This window comes from Palaemon carinicauda, chromosome 1 (genome assembly GCF_036898095.1).
Source record: "Palaemon carinicauda isolate YSFRI2023 chromosome 1, ASM3689809v2, whole genome shotgun sequence".
NCBI lineage: Eukaryota > Metazoa > Arthropoda > Malacostraca > Decapoda > Palaemonidae > Palaemon > Palaemon carinicauda.
In genome coordinates this window covers 141,706,370-141,721,369 of record NC_090725.1, presented here as the reverse complement: position 1 = coordinate 141,721,369, position 15,000 = coordinate 141,706,370, and the positions used below count along the sequence as shown (strand labels likewise).

The 15,000-nt window shown below is 33.5% G+C and overlaps 2 protein-coding genes across 4 annotated transcripts in view; one reads left to right on the top strand and one right to left on the bottom strand.

Annotated features, from left to right (window-relative positions):
- LOC137615640 (tigger transposable element-derived protein 1-like) overlaps window positions 1–15,000 on the bottom strand; it is a 64,069-nt gene that overhangs the window by 791 nt on the left and 48,278 nt on the right. The window lies entirely within an intron of this gene.
- The window catches only part of Ndae1 (Na[+]-driven anion exchanger 1), a 590,832-nt gene continuing 585,817 nt past the window's right edge, over window positions 9,986–15,000 (top strand). For all 3 annotated transcript variants that reach the window (XM_068385483.1, XM_068385451.1, XM_068385458.1), the window contains exon 1: window positions 9,986–10,400. The gene's annotated coding sequence lies outside the window, so the exon portion shown is untranslated. The remainder of the gene's footprint in view (window positions 10,401–15,000) is intronic.

The window sequence follows — 15,000 nt, the reverse complement described above, 5'->3', positions numbered from 1 at the left end:
TGATATCATCTAGAACATGTGACAGTTAATTTGTCAATGTAAGCACCCCTTTAGGAGCATCAATTACTTTGATTACTTCCTTTTTCTTGAGAAACATACAAATTATCAATGTTGTATGACTGTATATTTTTGAAAGGCTTCTCGATAATTTCCTTTTTTCAGCTTTAAGGTTATCATCTCCTTCTTCTTACTTTCTTTCTTCATCATCTCGGGAGCCCTGTCTAGATGGTGTACTGTATTCTGTTTATACCATTAATTTAGATTGAACAACAACAATCATAATTCTATAAAGAACAATCGCTCACAACTTTACAAAATGACCCTGCCAAAGACTTGCAAGGTAATGTTAGGCGATGACGGTACAAGTACTGCGGGAAAAGTGAAAAAGTAAAATTCTGAGCAGGATGGGATGCAAGTAAAGGTGAAACAAACTGGCGTAAAATCACATGAACACTGCATGGATGGCTTATGGATCCTTTTCTGATCATTGCATGCTACTTTCGTTAGTACTTTTCAATAGAAAATGAGAATACAGAAAAGAAATGTTTGTTCACAGACCGATACAGTGCTAAAATACCTATTTGAATTTTTTCATGTTCATATGCCTATTTGCTCGTATTTTGAATTACTCGTAAGCAAAAGTCTCTCTCTCTCTCTCTCTCTCTCTCCTCTCTCTCTCTCTCTCTCTCTCTCTCTCTCTCTCTCTCTCTCTCTCTTTATATATATATATATATATATATATATATATATATATACACACATATATATATATATATATATATATATATATATATATATATATATGCATATTATGTATATATATGCACACATATGTATATATACACATATGTATATATATATATATATATATATATATATATATATATATATATATGTGTGTGTGTGTGTGTGTGTGTGTGTATGTGTGTGTGCGTGAAGTACAATTCCGCTAGTAAGAGTACTTAGCTGACTTACGAAAACAGGACTTACTAGCTAGATGGTGCTAATAATGGATTTTAACTGATGATGTAAATTTTAAGAGAGGGCAACATATTGCTGAAACACAAGGATGATATGTTACATCTTTTTCAGAATATTTATTACAAAAAAAAATATTGTGCTTTTCTATCATCAAATACCAAACGGAATAAAAGCAATTTAGAAAGGATAAAGATTAACAATTTCATTTGTTCTTACTACATGGATGAAACCTTATAATATATCATGTAACAGACATTACACAATGCTGCTTGTAAATCAACATCATTTCGTTTGTTTTCAAAATCTTTCATTACATCTAATTTACAAGATCCACAATTGATTTCTTAAGGTAAATTCATTCCATCTCTGAGCTTCCTTATCACTTTCATTATCGCTTTATGATTTCAACTTTAATTGCACGATAGGGTCCGATATGGCAATATTAATATTCACGAGTCTTGCGCATTTAACGTCACTAAGCCGTACAGGCTAATTTCAAATTCTTTTTTTTTATGTTTTTGATTAAATTTTTTATGAAGTAAAATAACTCGGTAATAATGAAAAAAAAAAAAACCCACGTAAATGCTGACTATCATTATTAATGGTCTCATTATACCTTTTATTGACGGCTGCATTCCAATTGTTTTAGATTAAGAAAATTAATCATTATATAGCCAATGATAATTTTTTATTAAAGGCGACAGCATTTAATCATCTGCACCCACCCACAGAGTTTTTCTGCACAGAAACAGAACAATTAGTAATACAGAAGTTTTTCGCCAACCGTTTGCCTTTTAGTCACAATTTCGAACGGTAATTAGTAGACTAAAGTTTAATCGGTTCTTTAGTTCCTGGTCATTTTATCGAAATAAAATCAACGTCCTGTAAAGAAATGTTTTCGGGTCTTTTGGAAATCGGTCTCAATAGAAGAGTGATCTTATTTTCAAGGTGGTCACGAATTGAATTAATAATGATCTGACCTGTTGAGACGAAGTATAAAAGGAAGTCCTATAAGATGTTGCATAGATAGAAGGAAAAAGGTAGCAGAGAGAAAGAACGAACCCCAATGTCTACAGACACTCTAGACTCTTGGACGCAAGCGGCGTTGACCTTTGGCATATGTTTCAGGGTTTTGACACTGTTAATGAGAAATCTATATATGTATCTACTGAGAAAGGTTCTTGTGGATGTGGGATGTATATGTTTGTGTTTGTGTGTGTGTGTATATATATATATATATATATATATATATATATATATATATATATATATATATATATGTATATATATACACACTCGAGTATATACCGTATATACATACATTCCTTCACACATATTTTACGGAATTTTTTCATCATATATGTGTATGTATGCATATATATACACACATATATATAATATATATGTATATATATATACAGTATATATATACATATATATATATATATATATATATAAATATACAGTATATATATATATATATATATATATATATATATATATATATATATATTGACTTCAACATGTAGTGATTACAAAAATCAAATAGATCACATAGCCATTTATAAAAAGAGAAGGAGGACTCTCAGAAATGTAAGAAGCTATACAGGTGCAGATATTGGTAGTGATCACCAGCTCCTCATTGCCACACTGAAATTGAAACTGAAAGCACCCAACAGAAATGTAGATAGAATACCTAAGTTTGATACAACTAAGCTTCTAGAAGATGAGCACAGAGAAAACCTTTGCAATTGAATATAGGAATCAATTGGCAGACTTAGACTTTAAGAGACGAAGAGCAGACAATTACTGAAGAATGGTGTGATATCCAGAACATATATAAGTCAGTTGGTGGTGAGGTTTTGTGACATGCAGTTACATGGAGAAAACCATGGATATCAAATGATACTTGGGATACCATAAAAAGGAGACCAAGACAGAAATTTTGTTGTTGAAAGTTTTCGAGGAAGTAACGAAAATTACAAGGTAGAGCATGCTATGTATTTCAGTATTGATAATGAAGTCAAAAGAAAAGCCAGAAATGACTGGAGAAAATATTTAGAAAGGAAAGAAGATGAGGCTGACAAAGCTATGAAATCAGGGAGTGTCTAAGGTGTAAGAATTGCTCATAGAATTATCAATGAAATCTCTACTAGGGCAAAGAATAAGAAGCATATACTTATCAAAAAGAGAGATGGATCTTTTATAACAGAAGATGAAGAAAGGCAATGTTGGATGTAACACTTTAGTGAGGTCATGAATGGGAGATATGAAGAAAATCATTTGATTGATATACCTGGAGCTAATGAAGACGTTGATGTGCCCATGAATGAATTCAGTGTGTTTGAAGTCGAAGCTATCATTAAAAACTAAAGACATGGAAAGCCCCTGGATACGATAGAATAACTGCTGGGATTATATTGGCCGAAAATGAAGTGACTCCAAGAATACCTACTAGATTATTTTGTAGAATGTGGCATGAAGATGCGAAACCTGATTAATCGAAGCTAAGAATGTTTTAGAAAATGGCAGAAAAAAGAAAAGAAAAAAAAAAGAGATCAGACCGATTGCAATAATTACAGAGGCATCACACTTACGTCAGTTGTCATGAAAATATATAATATGCTCATTCTAAAAAGACTAGAAAGAAAGATTGATGAAAACCTGAGATGAACAAGCACGATTTAGAAAAGGTAGAAGTTGTAATGAACAAATTTTCATTTTAATACATGTGGTACATCAATGTGTAGAATATAGAAATCCACTTTTGATGGCATTTGTGGACGATGAAAAAATCTTTGATAGTGTGCACAGGCCAATTCTGTGGAAAGTTCTGCGTTATTATGGAGTTCCTCCTAAATATGTAAATTTGACCAAGTCTGTTCATAAGCATATGGAGTGCAGAGTTAATGTTAATGGAGTACTGTCAAATTAATTTCCAGTGAACAGTAGAGTACTCCAAGGGTATGTGTTGTCACCTATGTTGTTTATCCTCCTCTTGGATTTTGTGATGCATAGAACAGTTGGGGACGGTGAAGGATCGGACTGGATTGCTTACAGGATATTAGCAGATCTATAGAGTATGCTGATGACGCTTTCCTCATTTACAGAATACCTCAGGACTTACAAAGCTTACTTAGCAAAATGCATGAAATATCATATGAAGTTGGGCTCAAGACAAATAGAAGAAAGACAGAGATGATGAGACCGGAATATGCAATGGAAGATCAAATAATTATTGGAAGGAAAAAAGATTAATGAGGTGGAATTATTTAAATATTTAGGAACAATGATCTCTAATACAGGAACTTTAGAATTGAGTTTAAAGAAAGATTAAAAAAAGCAAATCAGACAATGTCTAAGTTACGTAATATTTGGAAATCAAATCGCTTAAAATTACATATAAAAATCAAATCTATATGTCTTATGAGATCGACGTTACTGTATGGACACAGGTCGTGGTATGACAATGAAATAATATACAACAGATTTTGTATATATGAGAACATAATCCCTCAGACGAGTATTGGGAGTTGAATGGCAGGACAGGATTAGAAATGAAACTATAGGAGACATACTCGAGTGCCATTTGTGAATAAGATCACAGTGAGGGGTAGATGGAGATGGTTTGGGCATGCTCTTTGCACTTCCCAGGAGAGATTAGTTCACCAAACTTTCAACTGGGCTCCACAAGGCACTAAAAGATTTGGAAACCCAAGGCCTACATGGCTGAGGACTATGAAGCGTGAAGTAGGAGATGATGAATGGAGAAGTATTGATTTAAAAGCACAAGATAGAGACGACTGATGAAATCTACCCGACGCCCTTTGCGTCAATAGTCGTAGGAGGAGATGATATATATATATATATATATATATATATATATATATATATATATATATACATATATATATATATATATATATATATATATATATATATATATATATATATATATATATGTATATATAAAAACATGTGTGTGTATATGTATATATATACAGTATACACATATATACTGAAAAAATGCTGTGAAATAGAATTACGTCCGATAATGGATGTTAATTAGGACAATAATAGGAATATAAACACCATAATTCAGTAGCGGTGGGTTTTGAAATATAACGCTGTCATTATACTTCTATATAGTTATTGGCAACACGCATATACAACGCACGCACATACAACACCAACACACACACACACACACATATATATATATATATATATATATATATATATGTATATATATGCATATATATATATATATATATATATATATATATATGTAAATATCACCCACGAATGGCATTTAATACCGAATTATATCTTGGGAATATATATCCACTTGATAGCTCAGTCGGTAGAGCCGTTGCTGGCATGGTTTCCGGCCCACAGGTGGGGGTTCGAATCTCTACCCGGCCAGAAGCTGTTACCATAAAATGAATTCCACGTGGATATATATTCCCAAGATAGAATTCGGTATTAAATGCCATTCGTGGGTGATATTTACATTGATTGAAATCACGTGTGCTTGTGATATATATATATATATATATATATATATATATATATATATATATGTGTGTGTGTGTGTGTATATATATATGTATATATATACATGTATATATATATATATATATATATATATATATATATATATATATATATATATACAGGTATATATATCTGTATATATATATATATATATATATATATATATATATATATATATATATATATATATATATATATATATATAATGTATTATACTTTATTGTCTCTCAGGTTTATTTTTTCTCCATGTTTTTACGGAGTTGAAGCAGATTCCTTCATATTATGCGATGCTCAACGTACGTTTGTACGTGCGCCCATTTTTGGATTAAGGTTGAGGAAAGTAAGAAGACTAACCGAAGAGAGACAGATAGTTTGTAGCAGTCGGGTCCGGAAACAAGTCACAGACTTCCGGTGTTGCCAAGACCGAAACGTTTTGATGTGGCCTCGTCTTACTTAGTATTATATCTTTCGGTTGAAAAAAGGCCAACGGCAGAGCCTAGACATAACTTTGTTTATGGTTGGCCAGGAGGAAAAGTATGGCAGAGTGGGACGAATAGAGTTTGGACTAACACCCAATGGAAATGCTATTTTGCATTTTGAAAAAGAATAAGTATCTAAATTATATCTCTAACGTTGAGCTAATCTCCTCTCCCCCAGAGACAGACAAGCTAGCAGTATTATTATTATTATTATTATTATTATTATTATTACTTGCTAAGCTGCAACCCCAGTTGGAAAAGCAGGATGCTATAAGCCCAGGGGCTCCAACAGGGAAAACAGCCCAGTGAGGAAAGAAAACGAGGAAAAATTATATTATTTTAAGAACAGTATCAACATTAAGATAAATATTTCCTATATAAACTATAAAAACTTCAACAAAACAAGAGAAAGTGAAATAAGATAGAATATCGTGCCCAAGTGTACCCTCAAGCAAGAAAACTCTAACCAAAAAACAGTGGTAGACCATGGTATAGAGGTTGTTGCACTACCCAAGACTAGAGAACAATGGTTTGATTTCGGAGTGCCCTTCTCCTAGAAGAGCTGCTTACCATAGATAAAGAGTCTCCTCTACCCTTAGCAAGAGGAAAGTGGCCACTGAATAATTACAATGCAGTACTTAACTCCTTGATAGAAGAAAAAAATGTTTGGTGATCTCAGTGTTGTCAAGTGTATGAGGACAGAAAAGAATATTATTATTATTATTATTATTATTTGCTAAGCTACAACCCTAGCTGGAAAAGCAAAATGCTATAAGCCCAGGGGCCCCAACAGGGAAAATAGCCCAGTAAGGAAAGGAAAGAAGGAAAAATAAAATATTTTAAGAAGAGTAACATTAAAATAAATATTTCCTATATAAACTATGAAAACTTTAACAAAACAAGAGGAAGAGAAATTAAATAGAATAGTGTGCCTGATTGTACCCTCAAGCAAGAGAACTCTAACCCAAGACAGTGGAAGACCATGGTACAGAGGCTATGGCACTACCCAAGACTAGAGAACAATGGTTTGATTTTGGAGTGTCCTTCTCCTAGAAGAGCTGCTTACCATAGCTAAAGAGTCTCTTCTACCCTTACTAAGAGGAAAGTAGCCACAGAACAAATACAGTGCAGTAGTTAACCCCTTGAGCGAAGAAGAATTGTTTAGTAACCTCAGTGTTGTCAGGTGTGTGAGGACAGAGGAGAATCTGTTAAGAATAGGCCAGACTATTCGGCGTATGTGTAGGCAAAGAGAAAGAACCGTAACCAAAGAGAAGGATCCAACGTAGTACTGTCTGGCCAGTCAAAGGACCCCATAACTCTCTGGCGGTAGTATTTCAACGGGCGGCTGGTGCCTTGGCCAACCTACTATCTAAGGGAAAGTAGTACTAATAAAAGTTTGTGAATGTATGCCTAAATTTATAGCAATCTCATATGTTGTTGTTCTACGACTGTGACATCTACAGAAACGCAATTAAAATCAGTCGGATTATAATGTAAAGATGAAACTAATGTACAATAGAGTTAAAGTTCGCTACACAATTAAGTTTATAAACCAAAGCTCTTTAGAGAAAGAAGTAATAACAATAGAAGCTCTATGATCAGGAGAAATACTATAGCCATTGGACAAGTAGGAGAAAATTGTGCCATAAATCAATTTCCACAGACCTGAAGTTGTAACTGAAAAAAAAAAAGGACTAAAGACTAAAGACAAGAGCGCTAAAGTAGATGACTTAAAGTCAACACGTAGAAGGCGTATTAGGAAATTACAGCTTATTGCTAAACCCCATGAGTGTAGGATATATATATATATATATATATATATTATATATATATATATATATATATATATATATATATAATATATATATATATATATATATATATATATATATATATATATATATATATACTGTATAATATTTTTGAGTAATAAGTAAATTGTAATACATATTCTAAAAAGGTCAGTTAGCGAAAGCAGACCAAAGTGCCAATGCAGGCTTTATTAGAACCATTCTTCTTATTTTGTTTTTCTTTTTTCTACTGATGATGATTTATAAGCCATTTCAGTTCCAAAAAGCGCATTCACACAAATTATTTTAACGTACTAAAATTTATCAAGGATATTACATATACAAGGCAATGAATTTACTATCCATTGTTTTATTCATGCAATATTATCCTAATTAGTGATGAAACGTTTGTGCATTTTCAAGTACTAATTGTCTACGTAGAAATGACAATAAATGTATGACTGTATCGATTTCTTATCATTGTCATTAAAGCCACGTTAATGCTCTCTTCCGAAAACAAACTTGATGTACAAGTCAAACCTTGAGAAGGGACGGTGCGTAGTTTTTTAAACCATGTAAGGTGATTGGCGAATTTTACTTCGAGCGAGGGTTGTAGTGCGAACACAGCAATAACAACACTGTCAACTAAAAATTATAAGGGTGTGTACTCATATTTGAAATACGTAGCCAATAGCAAGCATTTATCGGTGTCAATCTTCTTGATTTTACTGGATTATATCTTTGAGCTCGGTAACTTCTGCTCACTTGTTTCACAGGGACTACGTTTTAGTCGTTTATAGTTTGCCTTCTCGTCGTCTGCGCATATGCAAGTCTCTCTCTTTATATGTTCCTTATCTTGCCCATTTCTAGATACGGCAATTGTTTGAACGGGCCATGAGAGTCCATGCTGTTATAAATGTCAGTATAACAACTATATAATATGTATAGATTTTTTTTTATGATAATTTTACTGGACCACGTTTACAACAGGTAATCTAATAGCATAACTTTTTTTTACCACTTCGAAAATTAAGGATTGGTTCCCGTTGATCCCGTTACAGACTTGCCTGTAGGATGCAACAAGGTTATACGTGTTTTCTAACAGCAGTTCATTTATCATAACCATTCGTTACAAGTCAGGTTCTAATTGTCTTAAAACAATATATGCCTGCTTTGTCACAACTCTACTGTAAATCATGTTTAACAAATCACTAATCAAATCTGCTTTCACCCACAGCATACTTACCCTAGTTGCTAGAAGTTGGTGCTAGATCAAAGAGACATTGTGTGGACCTTTTCTTAAATATGTTATATTCGTAATTAAATAAATGGGTTGTGGCACAAAGTAATTATATCAGTTATCGTTACATTATTTAGACTACCGTTTTCTCTAAAAGATGAGAGTTATTGATCGTGCTACTTTCGTTTTCTTTGACCAGCTGATGTTTGACTACTCGATTACATCATTCTTGAACGGAAAGATATGCAAGTTACTGCTATTGCGCTTATCCCTATTTTTGCTGAAAATACATAATGTCATACGAAAATTAAGACTGTAAGTCATGCATATGTGGCCTATATATAATTAGCTCTAATAATTCACAATTTCCTCGAGGCTGATAGGGATTTTGATCAAGATAACATTTTACATTGAAGCAATATGAAACGTAAAGCCGACTCTGAAACACTTGACAAGAACCAAACTGAGTCTGCGCAGGGAGATTTTGGCGTCAAAGGCAGGTGTTGCAATGCCTGCTACAAATAAAGATGTAATGTTTCATTGATAATAACTCATGCTTATTGTACTCTATAATAAGATCCACATCCCAAGTATGGTGAAGGTTAAAAATTTCAAAGGTTTTCAGACCACGATGTGTACCCCGTTTGTGACGCGGTTGAAAGGCTGAACATCTGTCCGGAAGCGGTTTGGTGAGCACTTACAAACACACGAATACCAGGCCTTTAGACACCTCAAAGTAGAGAGCCAGCTGATAAGCAAGAAAAACGGTACAAATGAATGAAGTATAGTTGATTGAAATAGGTTTAGACATATGACGATTTTTCTCGACGGTTTACCGTAGGAGGGGAAAATGTGGCCGCGATGTTTTAACATCGATCGCCATTTTGCCTTTACAGTATGAGTGCCACCATCAGCTGGTAGGTAGCGTCGTCGGGAAAGGCAGTACGCGGCAGGCGCCAGTGGCAAGCTTATCTGGTGCAACGTCGTGCGTGTTTCTGTGTTGGAATGTGACCTGTTTCAAATCTCTCTCTCTCTCGTTTGGTCGAGGCCCTTCTTGCTTCAACCTTCATCCAGCGGTACCCTGCATTGCCGCTCTTGCATTCATCTTTCCCATCGCTCTCTTGAAGAGCTGGGTTTGTTTGAAGAACTTGAAAAAAGAACCTTTCTTCTGCTCCAATCTCTCTGTCCTCACCTGTCGCCTTCCTCTTAGGCCTACCCACTAATGCTAAATTAGATATCAAGTGCTGGGACTAGTATATTTAACAGGACAATATTATCACAGCCACCATTCGAAGATTCACGAAACCGTCAGCCAGATTTCTTTTCAGTCTTCCTGACCTCCGATCTTGAAAGGTGAGTAAAGTACTGATCATTCGAAGGTTGTATTGTGTTCTGAGGTTGACACAAGACACCTGGGTTTAGTTCCTCGTGCTTTAGGAGATATATATTTTCTCAGTAAGTAAAGAATATTTGGTCATGATAACATTGATAGAGCATAAAATTTTATGACGTCTGGTAAAAGTTTATGACAGGAGAATGTGCCAGTACGTCGGAAATATCATACATAGTGACAAAGCGAAACCGGTTGCAATGAGAGCAGTATCGAGCGCTGATGATTGAGACCAGCTGATCGCTTCCAACATGGCTGCCTAGAGGAGGGGTTGGGGGATGGGTAGTCTTCCATGGGAAGCTGGGGAGGGTGAGGGAAGATTAAAAAAAAGTGAGGGGAAACTCGATCCCATGAAAGTGAGGGGGTGGAAGATATGATAAGTACAGAAAAGAGAACTCGAGCTTTTTTCTACAGTTCATACTGATTAGGCATTAATAGGGGTGAAAAGCACAATAGATTTCCTTATTTACTTACATAGTTACAATATATGTTTCCTCCATTTAGAACGGTAACCTGTGATAAAGTCAAGAGGAAACAGGAAGAGCTGGCTATTGGAAGCTGATGAAACGTCTGAACGTAAACTGGATAGAATACCCGATTAAAAAGATTATCGCTACATACTGCAAGCATTGCACGATCATATTTTGGGCAGATGTTATGATAACCCCTCGTCATTTGGACTTGTAAAGCTGTTTGCTTCATGGAATTGGCTTTTCCAAGGGATTTATCTCGACGGCCGAAGGAATAGTTACCTGTGTCGAAATTATTTAGGATAAGGAGAAAAGTAGTTTCGAACGGAAACTCAGTCAACAGTACACAACATTCTAATGTCAATCCATGTAAGAAAGGAACAGATAGCTGAGAGAAAAAATATCAATGTTTAGTATTTTCACTCTCTGTAATGATGAATTTCTCTACACATTTTCAGACGTTTATGTAGAATTTATTAATATCAGACATTATCAAACACCGAAATGACACCGATGTGTTCCTGATTTTTTTTTCGGCTTAATCGTATTCTTCAATATTTTGTAACTTAAAGATATCATAGCAGTAACCTTTTAATTTCCTCTACTCTACTTTAGTTCAAAGGAAAGTACTAGCATTGGCTTAAAGAAGAACAGCATGATCCTACACGAGTCTGGCTACCATATTGCGTGACATACCTGTGGTACACACGCGCCTCATTAAGAGTATATAGATACTGTATTAGTGTATATCTGTTGCACCACTTCCATTGTCTCCTACGGCAATTGCCAGTTGTTGTCTCCTAAGAGTCCTGGACAGGGAAATGTATGAAGCAAATGAGTTTTAATATAGACGTGTTCATATTGCATTGCTATGTATAACAAACGCTTATCATGTTCATTGGTCATTTTTTCACTCCTTACCAGATATTGTAAAGTTACCAAGGAGTAAGCTGACAGTTAGTCTGTGAATATGTGAATATGAACTTAGTATAATGAAAAATTTATGTATTTCATTAATCTTTACTAATGTGTGAGTTCAAGGTCAATTGAGAAAAATAATATTATTCTTGTGTAACATTATTATTATTATTATTATTATTATTATTATTATTATTATTATTATTATTATTATTGTTGTTGTTATTATTCGTGATTGAGTCATCTTCACTGGGGTTCCTGTTTGATAATAATAATAATAATAATAATAATAATAAGCAACCTTAGAAATAGCTATTTCGCCTTTGGTATATTTTTGGCATTAGCCATTTAGCATTCATTTATAATGAAGGATTAAATTCTCTAGTGTATCTAGGTTACGTATATATATATATATATATATATATATATATATATATATATATAATATATATATATATATATATATATATATATATATATATATATATATACTGTACATATATATATATATATATAATATATATATATATATATATATATATATATACTGTACATATATATATATATATATATATATATATATATATATATATATATATATATATATATATGTATATACTGTACATATATATATATATATATATATATATATATATATATGTATATATATATATATATACATATATACATATATATATATATATATATATATATATATATATATATGAATGTAAAAGAGAGAGAGAGAGAGAGAGAGAGAGAGGGAGAGAGAGAGAGAGAGAGAGAGAGAGAGAGAGAGAGAGAGAGAGAGAGAGAGAACATTGTAAGAATGATTAACTGGCGAGATAATATAGGTGTGTGACCAGATGTTGTAAAGGTGAAGAGATAAAAAAAAAAGTCATGGCCGATTGAAAGATAGTACCACTGAGGGGAAAATTAAGATTTATCTGTGAATTACAAAAATATATGTATTTGTATACAACTTTATTGTCATTAGTCAGGCTGTAATCTTATTGGGAAAGCAGCACAATACTGGAAATGAAATATTAAATCAAATAATGAGTATTATAAGAGAAATAACTAAAAGAAACTAATTGTGTAATGGAACTCGGGAGAACCTGCTCACTAAATAAAGCAAATCCAAATAGTTTGAACTGACAAAGTTTCAAAGGTGGGATGATTACATGGTAATGACCATTCCATAATTTGGTCACTGATTCTATAACACTGTGGTATTGAATTTTAGGAAAGAAAAGCCAAGGATTTTAGATTAAACTGCATATTTCATAATGCATGATGATAATATGGACCTTATAGTCTGTAAAGATCTAAATGCAAATGATGGTCGTATATACTGTATGCGATGATTTTTTAAAGTCTGCACGATGCAGTATTATTTTCGGCAAAATGATAGTTAGTGAGACGTTAGCTTTCTTCTAACAAGTTGAGTCAGATGTTGAAGACCAACAGTAGAGCAAATAATCTATAAAACGCAGTTGAATTAAGAAAATAAAAACATCGAGAGAGAGAGAGAGAGATTAAACGACGTTAAGATTAACTAATCATAGTAGAGGAAATGCAACTTTGTTAATTGTCTAAGTAGGTTTGAGGATAGAGCATCCATAAGTAGGCGTTTTTTTTTTTTTTTTTTTTTTTTTTTTTTTTTTTTTTTTTTTTTTTTTTTTTTTTGTGATGGGAAGCACACCCCCGTCTGTTTATTAGTCTTTTATTTGGTTGTTTGTTTGTGCGCGAGCTACTTTACTCAAACATTACAGTACCCGATTTTGACCAAACTTGGTAATCATGTTGGGTATGCAAAAGGATGAATCTGTAACATTTCGGATAAAGTACATCAAAGTACAAGTACGCAGCACAGTACTTTGAAAATAGTCACAATGTTAAGTAAATGGCATATATTTTTTTTATTTTATTTCATTTTATGAACAGCATTGTCAAAACTGCCTAACCAATTTCAACGAAACTTGGTGGACAAGTGGGGTATGATCCAAGGGCAAATCCATCCGATTTTGAAGAAATTACATCGAAGTACAAGTACGCAGTAGCGTTAGAGCAGAATAATACACCTTGGGTGTGACGAGGTTACGCTCTCTACTGAGTGGTCCTTTAGTTTACAAATGTTATTGTCAATGGAAGTAACATCCAGGATGAAAAGCGACGTTTATAATATACAATTTGGAGCGGTGATTATTCCACGAGAGAGATCAGAACACTTGGGAGACATAAGCAAAATAAAGTATTTTAAAAGGGCGGCACAGAATTAAGAGAATTCTATGAATAATTAGAAAAAAGGGGAAAAGAAAAGGTGAGAGGTACAATAACTGAGGGGAATCTTATGGGTCACTGGGGCCGGAGGATTCGTGTACATAAACATCTATAAGTTTTTTTTTTTTTTTTTTTTTTCATTGTTAGTTTTTTGTACGGTGGGAACACATACATAAACACACAGTTCAAACAGGGCCATGTACACATTGACCAACATACACACACACACACACACACACACACACACTCTCTCTCTCTCTCTCTCTCTCTCTCTCTCTCTCTCTCTCTCTCTCTCTCTCTCTATATATATATATATATATATATATATATATGTGTGTGTGTTTGTGTATGAGTGCGAGAGTGTGTGCGTATTATAATTGTTATTGTGAATGTACTGCATAAGTAATGTGAACAATGATAACAGATGTACTTAAAATAGTGAAAGGTATAAGAAAATAATTAATTCCGAACACAGAGAGTTTAAGGCATTGCTGTTGGAAAATGTTCCCCATTGCCATAATTAAGAAATTATGATAAAAAGGTATGTTCTTTGACATTGGTAGTGTAGGGGAAAAATCTCCCGATATAAATTGAAGATGATTCGAGTATGGAGCGGTTTCCTATTTTACAATTGTTTCCCTTTCCTCACGAAACTAATTAGAACGTTCCTTGACGATTGGCCGGGTAGGAGCAGGCGGCGTGAAAGAATGACTGAGATAGGCGAGGGCGTTCGAGGAGAACTTATATGAAGGACGTTAATTAAATGGGAGATTGAATCTTTTGCCGACTGAGTTGTTATAATATTTCCATCAATTTTAGGTGTTTGCTGGAAGTTTTGGATGATTCACTAGAGTTTCCCGATGTTTTCTAGATGAAGTTTCATTTCGTTTCG